We start from the raw sequence: 27,591 nt of genomic DNA, 5'->3' as shown, positions 1-27,591 counted from the left end.
CTGTGCCTCTTTCATCCTGGGGGTTTATAATTGCTCAGAGACATAGAAAATATTACGTTTGTTTATATATACTTAGAAAAAAGTATGGGAAATGCACACCAAGTTGGTAACAGTGGTTATTTTGAAGTGGAGTGATTGCAGGTAATTTTAATTTTTTTATATCTTTGCTTATATATGCTTCCCACTATTCCAGTAGAGGACCATGCATTACTGAGATGAGTTATGCAGGAACGTGAAGGGACTCAATGTAAGATCCTTCAAATTACAGTCCTTTCACTTCTGTGCCAACACGGGGTTTCTTTAAGGACAGTTTCCAAGTGGCAATGCTCCTGTCTGAATTGAGAGTAAGAAGGGCACAGAGGAAATATACTGGCTGTCCATGCCTGGACATTGAGGAAGAGGCATAAAAGCAAAAGAAAATGTCATTTACAGGTTCCTATTACTTGCTACGCACCGTGGTGAGTGCTATAATTACTCTGTTGTTTAATCCATCCAAGAATCCTGCAAGGTTACACATTACTCTTCCCGTCTCACAGAAAAAGAGACTGATGCTTGGAACAGTTAAGTCAGTTCCTCAAGTCACATATCCAGGAAATAGTCATTTAGACTCAAAACACTGTGCCTTTTAACCATTACATCGCTGAATTGAACAATGCTTCATCACAAGGGTGCATATATGTTACGTGTACTCTATAACTGTCATGCATGTGTGTACGTGTGTCCATACACACTGATGACCTCAGCTTTTTGGGTGCTTACAAAAAAAAAAACAAAACAAATGGATAAAGTGGGTAGAAAATTCCTTCAGTGTGTGAATATGGTCATAATTATAGATTTTCATATAACCCAGCATCACTAGGTTAAAGTCTGGGACATTTGTGTCACCACTGTCCTAGAAACCCAAAACCAGAAGGAATCTTGGTGACCATCTTGTTAAGTTACCAACCTCCTTCTTGATTTCTTTCATGATTTCTTGATTTCTTTCTTTCTTGATTTCTCAATTTTTTTTCTTTTTTTTGTCTTTGATCTCTCCCTCCTCCTTCCCTTCCCTCCTTTTCTCCTTCTCCCCTTCCTCCTCCTCTTAATATCAGCAGAACCCTTCCTTAAAGCACAACTTAGGAAGGCCCAATGTACAAAACCACAGGGTAAGCAGGGGTTCGGGGATAACAGGCTGCCACCTCCTTCCCAGCAGCCCTGGGCACTTCTTGAGTCCCCAGGACTTCACAGTCATGGATCTAGACCCTCCTGCTTGCCACCAATGAGGAAACTCCAGACTAGGGATGCAGAGACCCTTCTCCAGGTCTCTCCAAAACTTCTCAGCAGAGGTGAGGTGGGACTCAAGAGCTCGCTCACCTCAGAGCTCTCTTCACCACACGTCGTTGCAATTTATTTCTTCAAATCTTCTGTTTTTCCTGCTGGAAGGTACAGTACTTGGAGGGCAGAGGCAGCATCTGGACTGTTCCCCCCTGTCCTCTCAGTACCTGGCTCTGAGCCTCGCAGCCGGGAGGTGCTGACTTCCGTGTTGCCGAGTAGATGACCTGATGAATGAGCACAGGAGATCCTTTTTGCCCAGGGACGCCATGCTGTGAGTTTGGGATGTGTCCACTGATGGGACGATGTACGCACAGAGCTAGCAGCCCCCAACTCAAGATGCTAATTATCCTGAGTAATCATCCATCCGTCCCTAAGCTCTTACACCCTGAGGCCTCTCCTCATTCCATAACCAGCAGCCTCTGTCATTGAGCCATTAGGTCTAGGGTTGGGATTTTTTTTATTTTTTAATTCAGGTGACTATGCTTATTGTTTTAGTGAATGTTAGATCTTGGGAGAAATCCATCCCTTTCTTTTGTCCTCCCCCTCCAGAGCTGGGGACCTCCTCCTCCCCAGTGTCTTCAGAGCATTGTCCAGTAGCTTTCCCTGAGGTCAGCTTCAGCCAGAGGTCTTGGTGAACTCTGATGGCCTGGGAGTTGGGGGGTGGAATATACCGAGTGGGGAGGAGAGAACCCATCCCCATCCCACTGAAAGCCATTCTTTGCAGTTTGGGGTTGTCCTGGTTTTACCCTCTTGCTCTGTTATATTTCAAACTGAGGTGGGGTGGGTGTGCAGGAGAAGGAGACTGTATCCGGGCCCCTGACTCGCCTTGGCTCAGAGATTCCAGCTGTGCATGAGTGGGCCGGCCTGTGCAGCTGGCCTTGCCTCTCTTCCTGGCCAGGGAGTAGAGAGGCCCAGGCCGGGGAGCTCAAAGAAATCATAGAGCCTCAACCGCTTGCTGGGGTGGCCTCTGGGCAGCTGGAGGCCGTTTTCTGTGGCCTCTAAAGTTAAGGAGCCCTATATTCTTTCCAGGGCCTCTGTAGCCCTGCTTCTCTCCCATATGGGCAGCTGTCTGAGGAGAATAGATGTTCCTGAACATCCCGGTTATCACTTTATTTATACAAATTAGTTTTCCAGTAAACCAAAACCTGGTTTCCCTGAAAACCAAAGTCCATTTGATCCCCTTCAGAATGTTCTGTCTGACAGTCAGAGTTTGACGGGCTCCAATAATCCCAGAGTTTGTCTCCTCGAAGGACCCTAGAAAGTCATCAAGCACACTTTCCCTTAGCCCTCATTTGAGCATCGCCTTCACTGTTTAGTCATACCTGAGATATTAGTAACCCGATGTGCTCTTCTTGAAATCGACTCCTTTCTTTTTGTTATTATTTTTATTTTTGGTTAAATCAATGATTTCAAAGTGGAAATTTATGTCACTACCAGTAAATGGAAAACCAGGATTACGTGCCATAAATAGAAGATAACTCTAAAAATCAATACAGCGAAAACAAAACGATTTTCTATTAATTCTGGACAGACGGTATTGCCTCTAGGAGGTTCTGAGCCAGAGGCTTATTCTTTTAAGGAAAGGAGGTTGCCACATGTTACAGAATTGTCAGAAGACTATCAGCACTAAACCAAGCTATTCTCTGTGACTGAATTGAAAGGACTGAAAGAAATTAGAAAGGTTTTGTTTTGTTTTATATTGTTTTTTAAGTGATTTGATTCTGGTATGTTCCACACTTTGGTAAACACCGTGTAAGCCACTAGAATGGTTTCTACCAGGGAAGGGAGCCAATCACATAGTAAGTCTGTGACAATGGAGGGACTTGACCCAGGACACTGGACTCCAGCGTGGGTTTCCCTCTGCCCCCTGAACACACACAAGTTGCCTCCGAAGAGGATGTGTCATTTTTCAGGAGTTGGACCTCGCTGGGTAAGGATTTTGTCAAGAAAAAGGTTATGTCATTTTTTTCCCCCCACCTCACCACTCTGTGTCTATGGAATTAAGATAGATACTAGGTTCTCAACATTCTGGTTATTGCTGCATATTTTTCTACCCTATTTAAGAAGTACAATGGAATCAAGCGATTATTTTAGTCAGAAGGTAATTTGGGCTAAATTAGGAAAACTTGAGAGTAAAACAGTCAGAAGCTTGCTGAACTCTTTAATCATTCATTCACTCATCATTCAATGCTCTGGAGCAACTTACACCTTTAGCAATGTCCACCTATCTCTAGTAGAAGACCCTTTGCTTACCAGTCTCCTTGATTTCTTTCTTTCTTGATTTCTCAATTTCTTCTTTTCTTTTGTTTTTAATATCTCTCTCTTTCCCTTCCTTCCCTCCCTTTCCCCCGACCTTCCTTCTCCTTTAATCTTATTATTTTATTTTTTAATTTTTAATTTTTTTTTTTAAGAGAGAGAGCACCAGCAGGTTAGGAGGGGGCAGAGGGAGAGAGAGAGAATCTTAAGCAGGCTCCACACCAGCACAGAGCCTGATGTGGGGCTCGACCCCACGACACTGAGATCATGACCTTCTTAGTACCAGCGGGTGGTATTTCTCAGGGCCTAACACTGTGCCCTACACGTAGCTGTGGCTCGGTAAGCATCTGCTGAGGCTAATGGTGATAGAACAGATGGGAGAAGCTAAGGCCCAGGAGAGAAAAGTGAAGGAAAATGAGCACCGACCCTCGGCCCCATGCTGTCTGGACTTCACTAACTCACCTAGGGTCCCCTGTAAGTAAACGCTGTGAACATCTAAAGTTGCATCCTTTTCATTTAGTCTTAATTTGAGAACTAAAGTGAACTGAGGTAAGACTGATTATTGATCAGGCCTGTTTTAGAGCCAAAGGTAGACTCTCTGGCCTCTTCCCCAGCATGTCTGTAGATTTGCAGGCCATTAAAAAAAGAAAAATATGAAACAAAAAAGCAAAGAGAGGGAGGGAAAACTTGTTCTTCAGAAGGGGATTTGCCTAAGTTGGGCTCAGACATCTCTTAAGACTCTCAGCCAGGGGAAACCCTCAAACCTTCTCTGTCTCATCTGGCCTTATTCTCTGACCCTGCCCTCAGTCCTCTCTTTACTGGGCCTCTTGCCTTCAGCCCTAATGACCCCCCTTTTCCCGTTCTTGTCATGACACAAATAATTTCATGTATTTCCATAGGAAGCTAGAAAATCCCACCAAAAGCCTTTGAGTGCCCTATACAGGTTGCGTATGTTCATTTGCTGTGGCCATGGTGGCTTGGACCAGAGTGACCGGACCCAAACTCAGTCCCAGGTGATGCCAAGTTTCAGGGTACCAGGACTTGGATCTTCTTCATCTTTCCTTTGACCCCTGAATTGGGTTTATCACCCCAGTACACATAGCAGAACCACGTAACTAGAGGAACAGTGGTGTGGGAGCTGGTCATCAGGGATTCAAATTCTAGTTCTACTGTGGCTCTGTGGCTCCAACAAGTCTCCCTCTTTCTCTCGTTCTCAAGACAAGGAGTTTGGACTAGGTCAGTAGATTCCCAAACTATGTTATTAGAACTTGAGGGATACTTTGAGGCACCTCAAGAACCCCTGAGGGAGACAAATTAGACAGGAAATTGTACCCACTCACTTCCTGCTACTAGCAGAGAGCCTTACCTTTACCTGGTGGGTTTCCCCATAAGATCTTATTAAGAACAAGTGGTTCTCTGTTGAAGTAAAGGAATATGAAAAACACTTTTTTTCTAAATTCACTTTCAGCTAAGATAAACACTCACCCCCCCCACATACACACTAATACCCCTAAAGAAAAGAAATGAAATGAACAAAACATGTGATTTCCCTAATAATATGCCTAATTTAGATCGATTAAGTGAGGCATGGGATGGAAGTTGGTTATGGAAATGCTTTGATCACTCACCCATACCTTCACACATCCCATGATGGAAGAATCTTTGAATCTTTCTTGTTATAGGAGTCCAGTGGGCCAACTCTGGCCTCTGGGAGCTGCTGAAGAAAGGGAGCAGAGTCTTTGTGGATGCTTTTGTTTCTCTAAAATTTGCTACATATATATGTTTATATATACACTTTATTGTATGATATGTGCACATGTTTGTATATACGTATGTGTGCACGTGTATACATGTATGTGTGCACGTGTATATACACACATATGTCCATGCATGTATTATATGTGCATAGACATGTGTATGTATGTGTATACATAATGTATACGTACACTATGGCAAGCTATTTTAAAATTTGTTGGCCATGTCTTTATGGATAGAGCTTCAAACTTAGTTAGACATCATCTTCCCTTTCTCGGAGTCCCCCTAATTCTCCCCAGCTCCTCCAGTTTCCTTAGAATCTGAGTTTCCTTAGAATCCTGCTCCCTTGCTCCCACCGTGATCTTACCCCTCACGCTCCTCTCCAGTCTCATTGAACTGTGGGGCTCCCGGGACAAATAAGGACTAACCTAGAGTTATGGCAGTGAGGATGGAGTGGGTAGGGATGCTGAGAGGTAGAATCCACAGGACAGTGAAGGTCAGTGGTGTGTGTGTGTGTGTGTGTGTGTGTGTATTTTGGTGGAGGGTTGCTGGAGCAGAAGACTGAATGGGAAGAATGGATATAGACTTTGAAGGTTGAGCCAGGTCGATGGCTATGTGGGACTTGGGGCCAGTCCCCCAAGAGGAAAGGTGTATAGAAGAAGAAGCAGCTCTGGAGGAAGGAAACTATAATAACTGATAGAAGTAAGACCCGAAAGAGTCAAGATGTGTGGCTTCGAGGACCTTGATGTCCACGGGTAGAGTCTGGCCTTACTGAGGTGGATGGGTGCTGTTGCCCCATCATATTCTTCTCCCTTAGTCCAGGCCCAGATGAAACGGGATGGGATGAAATGATAGGTGATAGCAGAAGAAAGGGGAGGTGAGTATACATATCGTTTTAATCAGTGTTCTCACTAAACGATAAGTCTGCGTGGGGAGCAGGCTAGGCTAGGAGGAGAGAGAGATGGTTTATGTCAGAGCATGGGCTAAAGTGTTTTGCAATGTGTGGTCCATTTATATCAGAATCACCAGGGAGAACATGTTAATAATGCAAATTACAGGGTTGACTCCAAAAGTACTGAATCAGAATTTCTGGGAATCTTTATTTTTTTACATGCCCCCCACCAAGTGATTCCATGTCTACTAATGTTTGAGAGTCACCATGATTGAGAATTGAGTTGGAATGATGAAACCAAATAAATGTTTTCCCAAAGGGTTCTGCAGGCCCTTGGAATGCCCCTTCTCCTCTCCCCACTCCACATTCTAGCTTCCTGTGAAAGGCAGGGGAGGCAGGGTTTCCCTGACTGTGTTTTGCTTCCTTTAGGCTCTCAGTGAGGTCCCATTGTGCCCACAGGCTGACATCTGCTGACAGTGGGGCCAAGCCTGCTTGTCTTCCTGACAGGCAGCAGAGCCATAGAGCAAGACGAGGCATCTTAGAGGTCAGGAGGGTCCAAGTTCTAATCTGGGCTCGGCCCAAACTTTCTGACATTAGGTAGAGTCTTTCTCCATTTTTAGGGACAGACACCCCTGCCTATCTCACAGTGCTATTAGGAGAAGGATATGCAATGTCGAGTCTAATGTTTCTTCAGATCTGCCAGCCTGTTTCCTCATTATTAAAAGAGCCTAACAGCCTCCTTACTCTTATGGTTCATTCTTACTTTCTTTTTCTTCTCCTCTTGTGATCTCCTCCTACCCACACTGCTGATGGTGATGGCCACAACTACCCTAAGAGGTAAGAATTGACAACCCTGTCTTGCAGATGAGGGTGCTGTGACTCAAAGCACATATAAAGCTGGTGTCTGTCCAAGTCCACTGAAACCGAGGTCTGTCCAATGCCACTGTCCAGAGACATCATATGGACATAACGTCGTCACCTCGGAACTTTCAATTCTGTGGTCTGATCCAATAGTCTGGGGTGGTAGGTGTTGCAAGAGAGGGACAGGACACTTGTGGAAATGTAGAGGAGGAAGGGAGTGATTCTGACTGTGGAGATTTGAGGAGGCCATTTGGAGGCATGAAATTAAGACAAGAGTATTTCATGTGAGATTTTTATAAGTTTGGAGGGTGAAGGATGCCAATGGGTTCAATAGGTTGGGAGGGTGAGCACATGATAAGCAAAAGTATGGAGATAAGGCACATCTCTTCATGTTTGGGGAAATAACTGGCCTTTCAGGTATAGTAAAAAGCATGGAGGAGGATGTGAGTAAAGCTGTCACAGGACCAGATGTGGGAGGCCTTGAATACCACGCTAGGTAGGATGTCTGCAGGGAAGGGCATTCCAGTGGAAGTGGGCATCAGATAAAGGCAGAAAAGGGTAGGTCTCTTTGGGAGTTGCCCAGGGTCTCCCTGTCCCAACTGTTCCCTACCCTGAGCCAGAATTCTTTCCTAAAGGTTCACGGCCCTCTCTGTTGGGATCACCTTGCAAAAGAGCATCCGTCCCGCCTGCTGCCTGGATTGAGCAAGAGGCTGGAAGCAGGGTGAGGAAGCAGCAGCTGTGAGTCAGACCGCCCCCACGCAGGCTCCAGCCTGGGATCGGAGCTCTTGCCCTGGTTGCATTTGCCGAATACGCGCTGTACCGCCAAGTGTGGCTCAGAGCTGCCCTGACTCATTGGGAACTCTCCTAGTGGCTCGTGCCCCTGCCGTGGCTTTTATTTCTCTTTCTTCCTCCTCTACACACCCCCCTTCTCCTCCCTTGCCTCCTATTCTTTTACGCCCTTCTCTTCCTTTTAAAATTTGCCCTCCTCTGCCTTTCCTTTCTTTACTTTCATCTTCTTCTCCTCCCTCCTTTGAATCCTTTTATTATCTTTATTGTGGTATTTGTAATGTGACTCAGGAGACCCAGGTTTAGACTGGGCTACCAGTGACTCACTAGATGGCTTTAGACTCCTCCATTCTCTTTGGGCCTCAATTTGCACATCTGTCCAATGAGGCAGTTTGATTAGATGGAGGTTTGAAGACAAAGAACCATCAGGACTTCTCCTTCTAGAACTCTCTGCATGTACTCCTTCACCTCTTTCATAGAACGGTTGAATGACAGAGTTCACAGGGCTCTCAGAATTCCCTTAGGGCCATGGATCTAGACCTTGGATGCCTACTGGATTCACCTATTGAGCTTCTGAAAACTAGTGCTGCCCAGACCCCATACCAGACCAATTTGATGAGACTCTATGTGGGAGAGGCCCAGGAATTCATTTTTTTAAAAGCTCCCCATATGATTCTTTTAAGCAGCCAGGGTGGAGAATTACTGATTTAGAAGAAGCAACTTTTGGTGCAGGTGGGGAAACTGAGGTTTAGAGCAGAGGAAGGGGCATGTCCAGCATCACATGGTGAGTCATCGCAGAAAGAACCAGAATGAAACCTCCTTGCATCTCCGCCCCCTTGGCCTGGACTTTGAATCACCTTAAGCAAATGCCACTGCCCGCAGTGGGGCCAGGCAGGAGAGCAGCCTTCTAACTCTGCCAGAGCCTGGCTTAGAGGCAAGGCCCAGACACAGCCCCATTAAGCCAGGCGTGCCTTACGGGAATCGCTCCTGGCTCCGGCTTAGAAAACAAACAGAGTGCTTTGGTTTTCTTTGGCTCTATCTCCTGGTGGGGGAGCTAGGAGGAGAGCACCTGAGGACGCAGGTTTGCTGCTCTTCTCCCAGGCAATGTGGGACTGGAGACAGGTGGGCAGGGCCACGTTGGGGGTGAGCCGGGAAGTACGTGTCTGAGAAGCACCCCACACGGGCTGATGCCTGAGAGGGAGGAAATGGGGGCTGGAAACCTCAGCTTGGGTGGCAGCTGTAGGTAAGCCCTGCACCTTGACCTGCCTCTAGATGGACCCCTTCTGGTGAATGCAAGCCCCGCTCCTTCCTTCCAGATAGTGGTTATAGTGGTTATAGTGGTTATAGTGAGAGGAGGTCTTGGCTGGGATCTTCATTCAAGCCGCTGTTAATTGAGAGCTCCTTACATGCCAGGCACCATGATAAGTTCTTTATACTCGCTATGTCATTCCCATGTGGATTCTTCACAGCTGACTTATGTAGGAGTGATTAGTGCGTCCACTTCACAGATCAAGAAACAACATCAGAGAGATGAAGTCTACCATTGCAGGCATACAGCTCTGAAGATACATAGTAGGTGCAGAACTTTAGGTAGGTCTGCCTGATTCCAAAGCTCAGCCTCTTAGCCAGTGTGCAACACCACTTGTGTGTAAATCAGCAGACCTGGGTTTCTGTCTACACTCCTCTCATGACAGGCTGTGTGTCTTCGGGCAAATTAACTAACCTCTCTGGGCCTCAGTTTCCTCCTCTGTAAATTGCTTGCTTTGCTTATTTCACATGACTGAGGTGGGGATCAAGTCGAAGTTGGACATGAAGAGGTTAGTAAACAATAGAATATCCAAAGTAAGAGATTATTGCTGTTATCGCCAAACACAGCTGTGTCCCCACTTGGGGAGCCGCCATCACACATACACCTGTCCATACCTGTGACCTTGGCCATCCCTGGCAACCTCTTGGTTCCCAAGGACTCAGGTGGAGGAGTAGAAGGGGAGAGAGGCAATAGAGGAAGCTGTTTATGAAACACTTCACATCTCTGAGATGAAAGCTTCTAGATAAATATCACGGTACCACATAAATAAAACATAAATGAAATAATATCATCCCTACTCCCTCCAGCCAGCATGCCTGCAGATGCCTTCATTGAAGCTAAGGGCAGCTAGGTATAGTCCAAAGAGCAAGGGCTTTGGAGGCAGAAGGACTGGAGTTCAACTGCTTCTCCTGGGTACTGGCTGCATGACCTGGGGGCTGGTTACTTAGCCTTTATGAGTCTCAGTGTCCTCCTTGAGTTGGGACTAAAACACACCTATCACCTGGTTACTGCAAGTAAACTAGCTCGTGTACATATCTCTGGTCTAGGATTCCCCACACTAGATACTGTTACCTCTTGACATGCCTGCCTTCCCCATTCTACGGTAAAGATCCTGTCAGTAACTGTGCTTCCTCTTGATATGGTGGTTATGCTCAGTAACCGTCAACCCCTTTCTTTAATTCTCTCAAAGTCACTCCCATCTTCACACTCCCAGGCCAATGTTTAGACCCACACCTATTTCTCACTTCGTACATTATTCAACTTGAACAGAAAGTATGGAGACTGCTGACTGAGATGTCCTGGATCTGCTGCCTTTCAGTTGTCTGACCTTGGGAAGTCTTCTATCTCTGAGACTTAGTTTATACATCTCTGAAATGGGGACAGTGTCCCTCCTGTGCACCTAAATCCTTGCTAGGAGGATCAAATGTGATACTACCAGTGAAAATGCTTTGCAGATTTTAACACATGTGGAACATAAAAAGGAATATTATCTGTATTGAGAACTCATTGTCTCTTGCACCGATATATTTGGTTTGGCAGTGTCATTTCTGCGAGGCTCTGGCACCCTACCCATGGAGTCCTTTCACACCATCATCTAAGGCAGACTGGCTTCAGCACTTCACCTTTGGGTGACCAGACCTCAGCACTATCCCTGCTATTGCCAAGTCATTTTCATCAGCAACTCCTTGCTGACCTATCTCATACTCTGTAGTTAGGGAGTCTGAAACCCTGCTCATTTGGGAGCCAGGAGACGAGAAGTTAAGTCTAGGTCTTCAGTCTGTATCCCTCTCTGGAACTCAGCTTCTTCTAGTGGCAACTGAAGAGACTCCAGGTGACAGTAATCATCAGCTCTCACACTGTTAGCACATTTACTTCAGGAGGACATAAAACAAGAGATGCAAGTAGCCTTCCTAATGCCACTCAGCAATAATTCAGTATTAGGATTGTGTCCTATTGATCTCTTCATCTCCACTGCCTAGGACAGTGCCTGGCCTGCACCCTATACTCTGAAAATGTTTGTTGACTGCATTCTGACACTGGACTACATGAGAATTCACTAAATTTTTTTCCCTGCTAAAAATTGGCAATTTTGAAATTGGATTTTAGAAAGATTTAAGTTGTTTATAAAAATCCTTAAACCATGGTTTTCAAAGACGTTTCTCAGAGCTTAAGGGATCTGCGGCTAGACCTCGGGGGACCCCAAGCTGTGCAGTGGGATAACTGATGGGATGGAGGAGCTGTTGCCTACAATCTGATGGCCACACTCTCACTGGAGTTCATACAGTATGTATGAGTAAGATTTTTTTGGAAAGGTGGAGTCTTTTGCTTTGGAGTGTTTGAAAAATGAATGATTTCAGATAATGAGAAGGAATTGGAATATCCTAAATTAGGCACTGAGTGTAGAATGGTGGGGTGCATATGAAGATTCTTATCTGTGTTCATTCTCCAATTTTGGGAGCAGTGCTTTCTATATAAATCTTTAGGGTACTTCCACAAGACCATGTGAAGTAGGTACAGAAACCCACTGGCATCAAACCACAGCTTGGGGCCGAAACCTTAGGCCCTCTCAGGCTCTCTGTTTTCTTGAGGATAGCCCATGGCCCCAGGCAGGCGGCCCCCCATGCCAGGTCTGGCATCCCTAGCTGTGAGTTGGCACATCTGAGAGCTTGGCGTAACTCTGGGCCAGGAGCTACTAGGGCAGTCCAAGAACAGCGCTGGGAAGCTAGAAGGAACTGTCTCAGAGGCTACAGGGGAGCAGGGCCCATCCATGTTTGCTCAAGCATCCCGGAAGCAGGTAGCTGGGCTAGGAGCAGGCCATGGGCAGTCTCACTAAGGGTCTTCTGGCTCAGATTCCAAAATAAGCTAGGGAGAATATTTCTGCATCCGGAAAGAAAGATGGGGGAAATCCCTCTGAGAACTTTTTATGCCTTGTGACTTTTTATGTCCTTAAGACAGCCACAAAAATAACTCTCAGCTTCATCATCTTTGCCATGTTTCCCACTGATTTGGCTCCTGGAAAATTGCTGTTGTGTTTGCTCCTGTGGTCTAGAAGCCTGGCCCCTAGCACCCAATCCAAAGTGTGACCTTTCATGTCAAAAGTATAAGGTCTTTGTGTCTGTACTTTGTGTCTGTGTTCCAGTATAAACTCCTGATACCCTTAAAAATGGTTCAACCAAACAACCGAGGAACAATAAGGTGTGACTGCCAGGTATGTGATAGAATAGTCAAAGGCACTTCAAATCTGTGTTAATAGAGTAGCCCAAGCAGTCACCCTTTCCTTGTGTTCTGGCATGTGTAAGTGTAGCAACTTGCTCATAAAAATGGGGTGGAGGTGACCATTTCAGAGAAAGACTAGCACTCTCATGTCTAAGATACCTGTGTTTTTTGTCAGTGACAATTCTTGATGGTAAACCTATTTTTGTTGGGAGGGAGGGGTGCTGTCATAGGGGAGTCACTTGATTAGCCATGAAGGGCTACTGGGTTGTCTCCTGTCTCCTTCTGTTTGGGGGGACCCCCCCCATTTTTCATTCAGATATCTCACTTCTTCCCGGACACTGTCTTCTCCTTAGTCTGACCACCTCAGTGCAAGTTTCGGGGTTGCTTCATCATTGAATACTAGAATGTCATGTGTGAAGTGCCATTGGAGAGTTCTGAGTGCAACCCCCTTAGTTTACAAAAGAGGTCTTGTTTGGCAGTTCCTTCCCAAGTGCCTCCAGTGGGAATTTGAAATTGTTAACCCATTCCCTGTTCTCTCTGTTAAAACTGGACTCTGTCATGTTTTAGTGGGGAAAAGATAGTGAAGGATTCGGTCAGCCACTCCAGGTCACATTGGCTTTGTGGGGGCAGTGACAGAGTGTGAACTCTAAGGCCTCATCACTGCTTGTCCAGCTGGGCCCCATGGCTCGGCAGAAGGTACCAACAGGAACCTCAGAAGCATCATCCTGACGTCACAGATCGTTCCGGGGCCAGCGGGTTTGTCAGCAGGTCCCAGCAAGGAGCTAAGAAGCTTCTATCAGCTCCAAATTCACATGAGAGGAAAACAAAATTCCATCATAATGTTGACCATCTGTGGATGAGGATAATTTTTCAAGAGAGGCCACTGGAGAAGGGGACAAGGAAAATAAAGACTATTGTCTTAAGGGAACATGATTTAAAGGGGAGCACTGGTTCAACTAAGCAAATAGTATATGGCATAGTGCTGCGTTGTCCTACCTTCCCAGACTTCTGACTTTTAAGCAATTTTAAGCTTTTTTTGAAAAATATTTTATTGTGCTAAGTACACTTAACATGAGTTCTGCCCTCTTAGGGAATTTTTAAATGTACAATACAGTATTATTACCCACAGGTACAATGTACATCAGAGCTCTAGAACTTACTCCTTGCAAAATTGAAACATTATGCCCATTGATTAGCAACCCCCATTATCCCCTCCAAAAGCCCCTCAAAACCACCCTTCTACTCTCTGATTCTGTGTTTGACTATTTCTGATATCTCATATAGGTGGAATCATGTAGCATTTTCCTTCTGTGACTGGCTTCTTTCCTTCAGCATAATGTCCTCACGGTCCATTCATGTTGTCACATATGTCAGAATTTTTTTCTTTTTAAAGACTACTACTCCATTATTTGTATATTCCACAATTCCCTTATCTTTTCATCCAGTGATGGACATTTGGTTATTTCCACATCTTGGCTATTGTGAATAAAAACCACAGTGAGTCATCACCTCACACCTGTTAGGATGGCTTTTAACAAAAGAACAAAAGAAACGAGTGTTGGTGAGAACATGGAGAAATAGGAAGCCTTGTGCCCTGTGGATGGGAACGTAAAATGGTGCAGCCCCTTTGGGACAGTATGGAGGTTCCTCAAAAAATTAAAAATCCAACTACCATATTATCCAGCCATCCCATGCCTGAGTATATATCCAAAATAATCGGAATCAGGATCTTGAAGGGATATTAACACTCCTGTATTCACTTAAGCTTCTTTTTCTTACGGACAGTCTGTTTCAAAACTGTCATAATCGACGAAGGAGAGTGTTAGTCTCCCTTTATGCTGTAATCCTGAAACCCATGAATATGAAGAACTCCCCTCATTTTCTTCAAAGCTTTTCTTTCCAAAAAAAACTTGCCAGATGGTCCTTAGGATGCATATTTAGTAGAGCTAATATTCAGTTTAAAATAGTTCCACAAAAGCTATATTGCTGTCCAACACAGATACTATAGGATGTTTTGGGGGGACTGGATGATTCAAAAGATGAAACATCAAGGTTATTCCAGAAATACTATTCTTAAAGCAACACTTTGATGAGCGGGACTGATTATGCTCTTTAATAACTCCAAAATATTGTCTCTTTTCCCAAGAATCTATAACTTGGCTTTGTTCAGATTTTTCTAAGTTATTTTTAAAGTTCACATTGAACTTACAATTTTTCCCCAAATACCCTTCCAATGATCTTTGACAATAAATAATAAACATATCAACTTGAACTGTTCTGATTCTAAGACCGTTTATTCAATTGAAGTGACAGGATTTATTAGGCCCTCTTATGAACAATAGATCTTAGAGGATCTTATAAACCCCTAAAAGTCTATGTCACCTTTTTATTTCATTAAAAATTATATAAAGTTTATTAGACTTTATTATAGTTTGGTGATTGTGATGTAAATTAATAAAAGTTTCTTAAAGGCAAATTATCCATATATTCTGGGAGAAAATCTTCATAAAATATTTACATGTGAGGATGTTCAGGACAATGGTAACTACAAAGGAAATCATCTGAACGTTACCACTGAAGAATGCCAATTTCAAACAATTCTGTGGTATGTCTTAAAGCACTTTTGGCAACCCGGTGTAGATGTCTTTACTGAGAATTGTAAGGGGAATCTTGCAATTCAAAAAGACCTAGGAACTGGAAGTAATGGGAATCACAGGAGCTGTTCTCTCAGTCTTCCAGAAGCCCATCATCTGTTGCTTCCGCTCGTGGTGTAGAGTCCCTGCCCTGGTTCAGTGTCTCAGCCAGCCACCTGTCTTCCCAGTACCTTAGTCTTGCCAGCTTTAAGTCCCTGAAGAAAAAATGCGATTGGGCCATCTTGTGTTAAGTCTTTACTCTCGATTCGGTCAGCTGTGATTAAAGAGGTAGGGTTACCTGGGAAGACCATGGCTAAAACGCTCAGTACTATGTGCGTTGGGACCAGTTCTCAGAAAGCAGAGGTATAGGCTGGGTAAACTTAACAGCGGTTCATGCTACCGCACACGTGTGCATGCACGTGTGTGTGTGTGTGTGCGCGTGCATGTTGTGTCTTGTTTTAAGCCACAGTAACTGTAAGAGTGTATATATACCAAAACGTCACCATAAGTTGTTTTCTTTGTGTTAGTTCCAGCAGATTTTGTATCGTCCTCATTTCCTTAAATTATCTATAATAAATGGATTTAATTCTTTTTAAGGGTCCAACTCTTTTTTTAAAGACTTATTTATTTGAGGAGGGAGGGGCAGAGAGAGAGAGAGAGAAACCTAAGCAGGCTCCACACTGAGCACAGAGCCTGACAGGGGCCTCAATCCCATGACCCTGAGATCGCGACCTGAGCCGAAACCAAGAGTTGGAGGCTCAACCGACTGAGCCACCCAGGTGCCCCCCAACCCCGTTCTTAAAGATCTTATTTATTTATTTATTTATTTATTTATTTATTTATTTAGAGAGCGATAGAGGAGAGCGTGCACCTGCGCTCATACGAGGGGGAGGGGCAGAGGGAGAAGGAGAGGGAAAGAACATCAAGCAGACTCCAGGTTGAGTACTCAGGGCTTGACCCCACAACCCTGAGATCATGAGCTGAGTGAAAGCCAAGAGTCTGATGCTCAACTGACTGAGCCACCCAGGCATCCCAAGTGTTCAGGTCTTGATCTCAGAGTCATGAGTTCAAGCCCAGCATGGAGCCTACTTAAACAAACATAACAAAGAGCATGGTGTTGCGTATTCATTATAGAATGGGAATGCAGAAATAGTAACAAAGCTCTCAGAACTAAACAGGTCTGAGATGCTCAGAATTTTCATGTATTTCCTTCCCCGTCAATGCATATTCTTTACATAGTGGAAAACATATTTTATATTTTTCCTACTTATTTTTTATTCGATGGTGGAATCCTAACCTTTCCTCAAAAAGAAAAAAAAGAAAAGAAAACGTTTTGCAAACTACTTGCAAACATTTTAGTGTCTGTATACAGTTTGATAATATGGATAGCCCAGATTTTATCCACCATTTCACCAGTGTTGGGCATTTAGGCCTTTCTAGTTTCTCACTTATTTTGAAGACTGCTGAAATAAACAAAGGCTGTTGCCTTTTAGACAAAAATAATCTCAAGTGTGCAGTCTGGTAACTAAAGGAATTCTTGAACCTACTAAAAATGGTTCTCTCTGGTGGTGCTTACAAGCCTTTCTCCTCTTCTATCGTGTTTCTCTCCTTTTTGAAAGTCCTGTCTCCGTGTGAGCTCCGGCCGGGGTTAGTGCTGTAGGTGTCCTGGTGGCCACCCTGCACACAGATCATCAGGAAGCCACCTACAGGCTGGACAGTTACACGCCAAGGACTCATCCAGGGGCCAAAGCTGCCGCCCAAGCAGTTGGCTGCCGCAGTGAGCACATTTTGACCACAGTCCCAGAGTTTCCCCTCTTAATGTGTTATTCCATTCACTGTCAGCCCTCTGGGGATCTGGGATTCAGAAAGGATTAAGAAATGAAACCCTGCAGATAATCAAGGGGAAAAGCACAAGAAGTCATTTTACCTTCCTCTTCCAGCATATTCCCTTTCAGTAGAAGGAAATTTAAATTTAGGTGGATGTGATAGTTTCCTCCCTTCTTTGTATTTCAAGACTGCGATCTGGTGCAGGATCGGACGATTGGTGAATTTTCCACCAGACATGAATAGAAATTTAAGTTAGAGCTAGAACATCGGAGAGCCAGGAGGATCCTTAGACATAAACCCGCTCGAGAGATGGGAGAGCTTGGGAATGGAGGAGGGTCTTCCCGATATTTCACAGCTCATCACTGACTGGAGAAACCAGCCTCCAGTAGCTGAGATTCAAACACTGTATCTTCATCACATTGGCATGTCCTTGATTTTAAGAGCCACTTTATTTTAGGTGACATTAAGAAAGAAAATGCTGCCAACTCAACTATAACCCAGTGCTTTCCTACCAATTAAATTTTTAGACTTATTAAAAGAGCTCAGTTATTGTGATTATATTTTTATAATATATCACTTTTGTGATATGAAAGTAAAATAAATGTTCAAATATTCATAAAATTTCCTTACATTCAGCTTTTGACTTTCCTGAATCACTTTCGGATGCAAGGTCATTGAAGTTTGGGTTTTTCCATATACTGTTGTTCTCTCTGCCAGCCAGAGGATTGGTTATACTGCATTTCTCCCCCCCCCCCATAGTTGTTTCTTTTTTTAATAGCAATATTGAGATAGAAGTTGCGTACCGTACAATTTGCCTACTATAAAAAGTGTACAATTTAATAGTTTTTTTGTACATTCACAGAGTTATAACTATCAACACAGTCAGTTTTAGGACATTGTCAGCACCCCCCAAATGAACCCTCTACCCATTCGCATCCACTCCCTTCTTCCTCTCCTTTCCCCAGACCCCACACAACCACTAATCTACTTTCTCTCCCCATGCATTGGCCTGTTCTGGACATTGCAGATTAACGGAATCTCAACAGTATGTGGTCTTTAGCGACTGGGCTTCTTTTCCTGTCGTCCATGTGACAGCTTGTATAGTATGTCACTCTCTTTTCTTTTCTTTTTTTTTTTTAATGCATTTCTTCAAAGAAGATTCCATTATTATCTCTGGGATTTTCCTTCCAGTTTTAATGCTGGTGCTTTCCTGATCTTACAGGCAGTTGTCAATGGAGGCTGTCAGACAGTAGTCAGGACTCATGTTTCTTTCACAGTGAGTTCTTAACTAGTTTGTGTCCTGAAACATCCAGGGCTGTTTGTCTCCAGTTGTACCACCAGGAATGACAGCCAAGTTCACACAAGGCACACACAGTGATATCTGCTTCCTGGCTGGTGGAAACTGTATGTCGTCATCATTGGTAGGACACATCTCAATTTCAAATACATTGAAAGACAAAAAAAAAAAAAGTGTGGATTTTATAATTAAAAAAGCATGGATCTTTAGTACTTTTCCTTAGATTGATATGAAGAGCTTTCACTCTGAGCACCAGCAAGCAGAGAGACTTGGGACATAAAGCCCAGACACTGGAAAGGATGTTAGAAGTCACAAGTCAAACACCACAGCCAGGGCAGGAGTCCCCTCCAGATCCATGATTGTCTGCCCTGGTGTATAAGAATCATCTGGAGATGGTGCCTGGGTGGGAACAAAGCCTGGGCCTCATAACCCAGACTAGGGGATGGGATGGGGGCAGTATGGAAAGTGTCTCTGCTTACACTAATAGTTATTGAGTGAAAGCCTTCACCTTTCATCTGGACATTATTTTCGTTTTTATAGTACAAATATCAGTATATTCTTTCATTTAACAGATACATATTTAGTGCTGTCCTGGGTGCTAGGGGTCCAGTGGGCAAAGAGAAATGGTCCCCATCACTGGGGGACTTGTCAAATGCAGCTGAAACGAATGAGACCAACAGACTAGAGACACAATTCATGTTGTGATAGGTCTTCATACACCAATAGTGTTATGAAAAGGAATATCAGAGCCCTAATTTAATTGATAGGGAAAGGGTCATTTTCATGTCGAAAGGAGTCTTGATTCATTTAAGGGTTTTGTGTGTGTGCGTGTGTGTGTGAGTGTGTGCTTTTTTTGTTTTGTTTCATTTTTTCATCCATCAGACATTTCTAATTTGTACTGGGTCAGAATTGGATCTGAACACCTAAGATATAGAGATTATACTTGGCCTCACTGAAGTTAAAAAAAAAAAAAAAACAACCAAACCCAGCTGAGGGAGGCATACTAAAAATCACAATGAAAAATTTATCCTAGTTCCAAAATTAAAATTGACTTCCATCTCTTTTGCTGCTTTCATCACCTCCATGAAGTAGGTATTATGATTATCTCCCTATTAGAGATAAGGAAAGAGACGCTTTTAGAGGTTTCCATGATGTGGCATACATACATGTAGTACATAGTACATTGTACACATCAGCCTTCTGATATCTTGTCCTTTGTGTAAATAGAATTAGCACCAAATAATAGAGGTCTCTGGGGATTAGATAAGGAGGAATGGAGGGGGGGCTGTGGAGGGGGTTTGGATTAGGAGGGGCTTCCTAAAGATGGCCTCTGATCTGGGCCTTGGAAATGAGTAGGATTTTAATAAGACTGCTGATAACAGGCAAGGAGATGGGGAGAACTGGTCTACCAAGTTGGGGGAACAGCCAACACAGAAGCAGGGAGGTATGAAATTGTGACCCATTTGGGGATGAATCCAGAAGGGATGGTTTGTGGAAAGAGTGGACCTGGAATGGCGGTTAGGACTCATTTAGGGCGACTCTGAAGAGTTTTGACTTTTTTTCTGAGGCCCGTGAATAATTAAAGACCTTTCAGCAGGGAAACATTATAGTAAGAGCTTTGCTTTTAGGGCTGGCACCTGCAGGATAAAGGATCAAGAAGGCTCCCTTGCCACGTTGGGAATTCTAAGGACTTCCTCTGTTGAATGCAGCAGTGGCTTGTTTTAATAATCTCCTGTGCTTACTGCTCTGTGCTAACATTGTCACTCAATCAAGAACCAATGGTAGAGATGAGATGAATACCTTTTGGATACAGGTTTTAATCTGATGCTGACTTTATCGATATGTTACAGTGGGCAGAAGCTGTCAGTGGTATTTTGGTTCTCAGGCTGGATGAGGGTAGAGAATGGGACAAAATCCCACTCCCTGAGCTGGGAAGTCACTGGCCCCTCTGCTCTCGTGCTTCCTTCCAGGCCACACCTTCCACCCCCCACTCTGTGCTCTGCCAGCAGGGCCCCAGGCAGGAGCATGATCCACACCACATATTGTCCACATGTGTTGCCATAATTGCTCCTTTTCAGTTTTCTTTAGCTCGGATCTTATGAATTTTAGAAGTTGAAGCCTTTAGAGTAGAGATACCCGGGCAGCATAGAGACAGAAGCAGGCGCGTCTCCACAGAGAGGACTGGGGCCTTGGCCATGAAGCCCTGAGAAGTGAATGCCTGCTTTCATGTCGAAGTTGTGTAGGTGTGTAGGGGGGCTCACATCCTAACAGACCGGAGAGTTACTAACAACTCTTCAAAATTGTACAGGGACTTCACAGTTTTCAAAGTGATTCTGCAAACATTATTTTCCTTTAAGCTCAAAAGACCCCAGAGAAGTAGGAGATTTCATGCCTGCTTGACAGATAAAGAAACTGAGACTGAGAGTCCAAGGGTCATTCAACTAATAGAGCAGGAAAACTGGGACTGGAACTCATGTCATCTTGTTCTAAATATAGAGCTCTTTCCATTACACCATGCAGCCCCATAGAAATCAGTGAAAGGCTGCAAGGGAAAGGTGTTCCTGGCACCTCAGCACGGAAGGGAACTCTGACCACATTTTCCCATGGAAACATGTTTACCCACGGTGGTTAAGATCTATGGCTCAAATAGTAAAGCACTGTGTTTCAGCACTTCACTTGCCTTCCAGTCAACTCAGTTACGTTTCACGTAGCACCTACTAGGTAAAACTAGAACAAAATTTTTTAAAAAGACATTTTTTTTTCCTACTCTGGTGGAGAATGCAGACATTTGCAGAAGCCACTCAAAAATAAGACCCTCAGTCTTTCTCTCACCAAGAATCACTTTTCTTTTACCTTCACCAAGGTGTCTAACCCTTGTTAGAAATATTCTGTAAGTGAAATAGAGACGGCATCCATAATGTTTAGAGTTTTAGAGTTAGACTTTAGTCCAAATCTAAGCATCTAAGCTATGCGATTTAAAAAAAAAAAAAAAACACATTTTGGCCCTTCTCTTCTTGCTAAAAATCCAACTACCAGCACTGGCCAAAAAATATAGTCCAGGCATCTACAACCCCTGAGACAATGCTTTCCTCGTAGAACTCAGCTCTGACTCTCTGCCTGCTTTGTGGAGGGCTGGTTCTAGTTATGGGAGGCCTTTGAAACAGCAAAGTAATAATTTGTGAAGTAAGGCCTGTGAACTGGTTGGTTTAGCAAATTACAGATGTAGAAGCTAATATGTGAAGCTGGCATCCAGGGCCTGGCTCAATAAGACGTGCCCACGTCTACCCAAGCTGAACCTGCTAGTCATGGCTCTGAGCCTCTTCCTTGCCCCCTGCCTCATACATGTTCATTCCTAGAACCTCCCTGAATAATTATCATTATCAAAATCGTAAGAGCCTTCTATTATTTAGGGCCTACTTTGGGCCGAAGACCGTTAGGATCTTTCTATATAATATTGCCAGTCTTCAGAATTCTGCAAGGAAGGTGTTATGAAGTTGAATTTTAAAGCCGAGGAACTCGATACTCAGAGAAGTTTAGTAACCCACCCAAGATCACCAGGCTCCTTTCCAAACCATGCCATCCCAATAGGCTGAGTCTGCTTTGCTAATGTTTCTGAAGCAAGAGGTTAGCCTTCTTTTGGAAGGTGAGATAGCCCTAGAATTCCTGAACTGTCTATTTCTTATCTGTAGTTAATTCCTGTGCCAACTTACTGAAAATACTGTAGTTTACTAGAGAGAAAACAGAACTTAATGGTAGAGAAAACTTGATTTGAATCTTAGCTCAGGAATTTACTTGTTTGACAAGGACAAGTCATTCAACCTCAGTTTCCACATCTGTACAATGGGAGTTACCTTCTTCACTCCCCCTTTGGTCCTCCCCTTTCTCTTCTCCCTCTTCCTTCTCTTCCTATTTACATTCATAATGATTGATCCCTTCTCACAGTGTTATTATGGAGATTAGATGAGATGATGGATGAGAAAGGAATTTATAAAGCCTAAGTGATGACAATAACAGCATTGGTAATGGCTGTAGTACCTTTTTGATTTCATAGATATGTTAGCTGGGAGATGAAGATAGGAATTTCATCCCGTGTTATCACTCCATCACTGAACCTACGTCCTAGGCTTTCTGGGTCTGAAGTGATAGCATCTGGAACCTTAGATCTCAACCTTCATTTCCACATGACACCCATGAAGGAGGTAGTCAATGAAAGACACATTCCGCTAGATGTTTCCAGGGAAAGNGGACTAGCTGTAGTTTCACTTCCTTTTTCTCCTGTCCAAGAAATCATATTTATGTGCAAGCAAGTGTGAGAGACATTAGTATTAAATTATCTAAATCACTTGTTCTCAAAATGCAGTGCTCAGACCAGCAGCAACAGCAGTATCTAGGAACTTGAAAGAAATTTCAGTTCTCAAGCCCCACCATAAACTTACTCAATTAGTAACTCTGGGGGTGGGGTCCCATAATTGTATTTTAACAAGAACTTCCCATTAGGTGATTCTGATGCATGATTTAGTTTGAGAACGATTGGTCTAGATGATCTAAAAAGTGAAGCATTCTTAAATATTTTACTGTTATCGTTTGTGGCTAATAGCTTCTGACCACCTGACTCAGTAGGTCATAACACCCAGTGGTGAGACCTGCATTGGGTCACAAAGCAGGCTGCACATAAGAGCCACCAGCAGGAGTCAGGTGGCCTTTGGCTGCCAGGAACAGTAATTTCAACTGAAATCGGTTTAAACAATAAGGAAAGACATTATCTCACGTTACCAGAAGTCCAGAGGTAGGGTGGATGCAAATGTGGCATAACAGAGATCCAGCTCTGGCTCTCTGCAGCACCCTTGATTGTGGCTCCTCCCTCAGGCTCATAGCAAGATGGCTGCCTGGCGCCGATCACAAGATGGCTGCAAGGCTTCTAAGCATTATAGTCAGATATGTTCAAGAGAGTAAATGGACTCTCCTCCCATGTTTCCATCTTAAGAGAGAAAGGAAACCTTTCTTAGAAGCCCTCCAGCACACTTTCCCTACATCTGGCCCATGTGGCCCCCACCAAAGCAATCATTTCCAAACAACCATTGGCATATGATGTAGGCTTTGCCATTTTCTGAGGGGTTCATCTCTAATCAGAATTGGGATTCTGTCCCTAGATAAAAGGGAAAAATCAAGATTCATTTTAATATCCAAATGAGAACTATTTAAAAATTCAGCTTACCAGGGGATGTGTTTAAAATTTCAGAGGTAGAAGAGGGGTATGGGATGGAAATGGTGCTCTAGAGGCTGAGTCCCAAATCTCCCTGCCCCCAGGGTCTTCTGAAACCATCTTGTGCAGGTCTTCCAAACTGCGCTTCCCCTGCCTTTTGTTGATCTTCCCAGCACTTTCTTCCATGGAAGCACTCCTGTCTGTGTGCTCTAATCATTCCCTTATCTTGTGCGTGGAGATGCTGCCAACGTCGTGTTTTTCTGTAAGGATTAAGGAGATCACATATATGGAACACCAAACACAATATGGGCTAATAACATGCCCACGTTTTTCTAAACGCCAGCTCCCCAAACCAATCCCCAGAGTTCCTCTAGGCCCAAGATTTCTTTTAATAGGTGAGTGATGTCCAGAGGGGGCAGGCGAGTCACAGAGGAAGTGAGATCCCAACCCAAGGCCCAGCCCAGGCCTTTCCTCTCCAGAGAATCCAAGAGCTGGTGAGGCCCTCCCTCCCCTGCAGGACTTGGCTGTCCCCAGGAGGCAAGTGGAAACCTCGGGGCAATGAAGTAAAGTCATCACCTCTTCATAGAGCGGAAATTGCTCCGAAAGGGAAATTGGACTTCTCCCTTCTGGCTCTCTGGAGCCTTGAAGATGACTACGCAATCCCTTCCTGCCTTCTTCCTCCATTCTCCCAATTTGATACCGAGCCCCTCCTCCTTTGGCTGCTGGTGGCTGCTCTGGACCATGGGTGATGCCTGCTTCCCCCTGAGGACCAGGGCTTTGGTCTGGCAAGGCCTTTGTCTGGGTGGAGAACACATGGGGAAATCACCCCTACACCTCCATCTCCGGTCGTTTCTCACTTCAGCAGTGGGATCTCAAACAACAGCCACCCCCCCAGTACATACTTGGAGGTGAAGGGGAGTGATGATAGGAAATACGGTTTGCTGGGATAGAGAGAAATTTGGATTATAGTCCGATGATTCAGTCAGTGTGCCTATCCCACCTCTGTCACTTAGCAGCTGAGGTTTGGAGACACCTCTTCACCTCTCTGGGCCTCAGTTTATTCATGTGTAAAATGGGAATCGGAGTCCCAGCCCGGTTAGCCTCTTGGTGTTTTGTGAGGAAGTAGGAGTTAAGTCATTTACTACACACTTACTGAGCACCTACTAGGCACCAAAAACTGTTTTGAAAGCTGAGATACAGCATCGAAGAAAACAAAATGCTTCCTATCATTGAGCTTATGTTTCCACGGCAGGGAGAGGCAGGAAGGATGAGGATAAAATAACTCCTATACAATATAATATATCAAAGAGTAATATACGCTTGAAATAAAATAAAGATGGGTATAGGGATAGAGGCTGGGGGATGCCGCTTTACTTAAGGTGATCTGGGCATACTTCTGATGATGTGACTTCGGGTCATAGAAGCATGGCCGGCAGAAGGGCTCTAGCTGCAGTGGTAGTGAGGTCCTGGATCACTTAGGTCTTACAGACCGTGGTAAGGAGTTGATGGATATGAACTACCATATACACTGTAGTGTTCTAGTCCAGGGTGAGTGACCCTGGCCAATAACCACTTCTCCATATTTTTCCAGTCTGTAAAACAAAGCTCTGAATGCATCATGGGCAAGCATCGGGCCAGAAACTTTGCATCACATTAAATCCTTAAAACACTTCATGGAAGAAGGAGTACTTATTCCCATTTATTTTTTTTTTCAGTGTTGATATTTTTTTAAATGATTTTTTATTATATTATGTTAGTCTTATTCGCATTTATACAAGAGGACGCTGAAGACAGAAAGCCCATTTCCATTGGTATCCAAAGACGTTGGTTGGCTTGTTATGGCAAACTCCTGGCTTTAATTTTGTTTTGCCTTGCTTTTTTTTTTTTTTTTAAATTTCTGATGACTATCCACATCTGTTTGCATCTAAACTGGGAAGCTAGTGAGGGAGAGGTGGGAACAAGGAGGCAAGCCAGGGCAGAGCCACCATCGTGGCCTCAGAGCATAGGTGACCATGAATCCGTCGTCTGCATGGCTCTACTCAACAGCCTCAGTGAGAGGAGAGGGATGAGTAGACTGTGGGACACCGTAAAACACCCAGAACGAGAAGCCAGAGAGATGTTTTCATTCTCGGCTGGTGCTTCATACGATGTGGCTTTTGGCACATCAGTCCCCCTTGAGGGATGTCGATGCCCTTTATACAAAGTAGGGCGTGGTGTGCTAGAAGAGTCCATACTGATGCAGTAGGTAGCGCCTTTCAGCCCTCTTCAGAGAATGTGGAGGAATCTGACCTCTGCCCTTTCCTTAGCTGCTGCACCTCTGTTACTCCTGATATCTTCATCTGTAAATGTGGGAAAATAGCTCTTAGAGTTCTTGTGAGGCTGAAATGAGGTGAAGTAAATGAAATACCAGGCATATTACCTAACAGATTGTGAATGCTCAAATGAGGAGGAGGAGGAGGGGGAGAGAAGATAAGACAGCATTAGACATGTGTCCCACTCGGGTTACAGTAATTTTCAGACATAATTAAGTGCTTAAGAAACACTAGTTATTATTTTTCTCCTGTTCTACTTTAAGTGAAATGAGTTCTCTTCTTAGACCTCAGCAATCTATGTTCTTCTCTCCTCTGACCTTCCGTAATTTCTCTCTTGTCCTCCTCTCTGCCCTGATCTTGGCTGATCTCCCTCCCAGGAATGCCATGTACAGTTGCACAGGCTTTACACTGCAGGGTGCTACCACATCTGAAAACTCATCATTCCAGTTGTAGACATCACAGTCATGTATGATTCATAAGTCAGGTTTCTTGTTCTAATAAACTGGGATGTTAGGACAATTTTCAGATACATAGAAGGAAAGTGTTTAAGGAAGGGATGTCTTTTTTTGTTCTTTTTTTTCCTGATTTGCACAGAGCCACCATCTAGACAAGCAGTGAGCCGCTGAGCTTTAGTCGTCCAGTCCGTAAAATGAAGCCCTGAAACAGATGATGCCTTAGGCTCTCCTTAGCTTTAGGTTCTTGAAGATCCAGAAGTAGGTATTGGCTGACCTGTGCTCATGTAATCAACCTGTGTGACCGCAGAGGGGAGCTGTAACATGGGCTGTGGCCCCTTGGAGATGTGTGGGTCCCTGGAGCCTCTGCCTTAACTCTGGTTACCTGTAAACTGGGGGCAACATCTCGCCTACCTCCCAGGGTTATTATGAGGATCCAGTGAGAGAGATGGTTTTGTAAACCCCTCATGAGATGTCAAATTTGAGAGATTACTTACACACGCACACACACACACACACACACGCTCTCTCTCTCTCTCACATGTATTTACTTATGTATATATATGTATGTAGATGCATACATATATACACACATTTTACATATGTGTGCCATGTATGTGAATACTACACATGTATACTATACTATAATTTTTATGTGTGTGTGTGTGTGCATACCCTATTTATGCACACCTTACCATATATATATGTGCTGTAAACTTGCAGGGCTAGTTATGAATTAGAAGCTTATAAACCATGTTTACTCATTCAGTATAACCTAAGGCATGTATTAAACAGTAGGAAAAACTGACCAGCCAAATTTTCCAAGCTTAAAAACCCTTTTATAGCCTTCATTGTGGGTTGACGAGAGAACTTGTTTCCCCTTCTCTATTTAAAGGAAAAATTTAATATAAATTGGGAACCAAGGAAGTCATTTTAAAAGAGTGAAAAAAAGTCCTGTATGTGTGTGGGAGGGATAGATGAGGGGATTTGGATGAAAATGTTTGTTACCTACTCACTCTCCCTTCTGTATCTCCCAGGTCATTTCCCCTGGGAGAGGTAGGACCACTAAAGTTGCCCTGGTCAAATGCTCAAGGGCCACCATCTCTTGTGGAGGCCCTTCTGCCCTGTGGCCATCTCCAGAAAATTGCCTCTCCCTGTGGGATTTCACTGGGACCCCAAGGCCCTCTCCTAGCTAGATTATGGAGCAATAGGACCTTTGACTGGCTTGGTTTTTGGTCCAAAACTGAAAGGGAAGGGAGCAGCATTCACCCCCTGGGCCTAGGGTCCATCTCTTCTGTCAAGGGGACCAGGTAAGGCCATGGAGACTGGAATGAGAGGAAGGAGCATTAGCTAGCCCTTGGGAGACCCAAGATGGTGCTGTGGCAATGGTTAGGCCTTGTTCCCCGTTCCTCATCATTCAGGGGTGGTTCTCAGTGTCTGGCTCTCTTGTTCTCTGTGTCCCTCCCTGCCTCTTTCCC

The 27,591-nt window shown here is 44.2% G+C and overlaps 1 protein-coding gene across 1 annotated transcript in view; it reads left to right on the top strand.

Annotated features, from left to right (window-relative positions):
* ASTN2 (astrotactin 2) overlaps positions 1-27,591 on the top strand; it is an 844,435-nt gene that overhangs the window by 752,246 nt on the left and 64,598 nt on the right.

Source organism: Ursus maritimus, unplaced genomic scaffold, assembly GCF_017311325.1.
Source record: "Ursus maritimus isolate PB19 unplaced genomic scaffold, ASM1731132v1 scaffold_17, whole genome shotgun sequence".
Classification (NCBI taxonomy): domain Eukaryota; kingdom Metazoa; phylum Chordata; class Mammalia; order Carnivora; family Ursidae; genus Ursus; species Ursus maritimus.
This window is presented reverse-complemented; position numbering and strand designations above follow the sequence as displayed.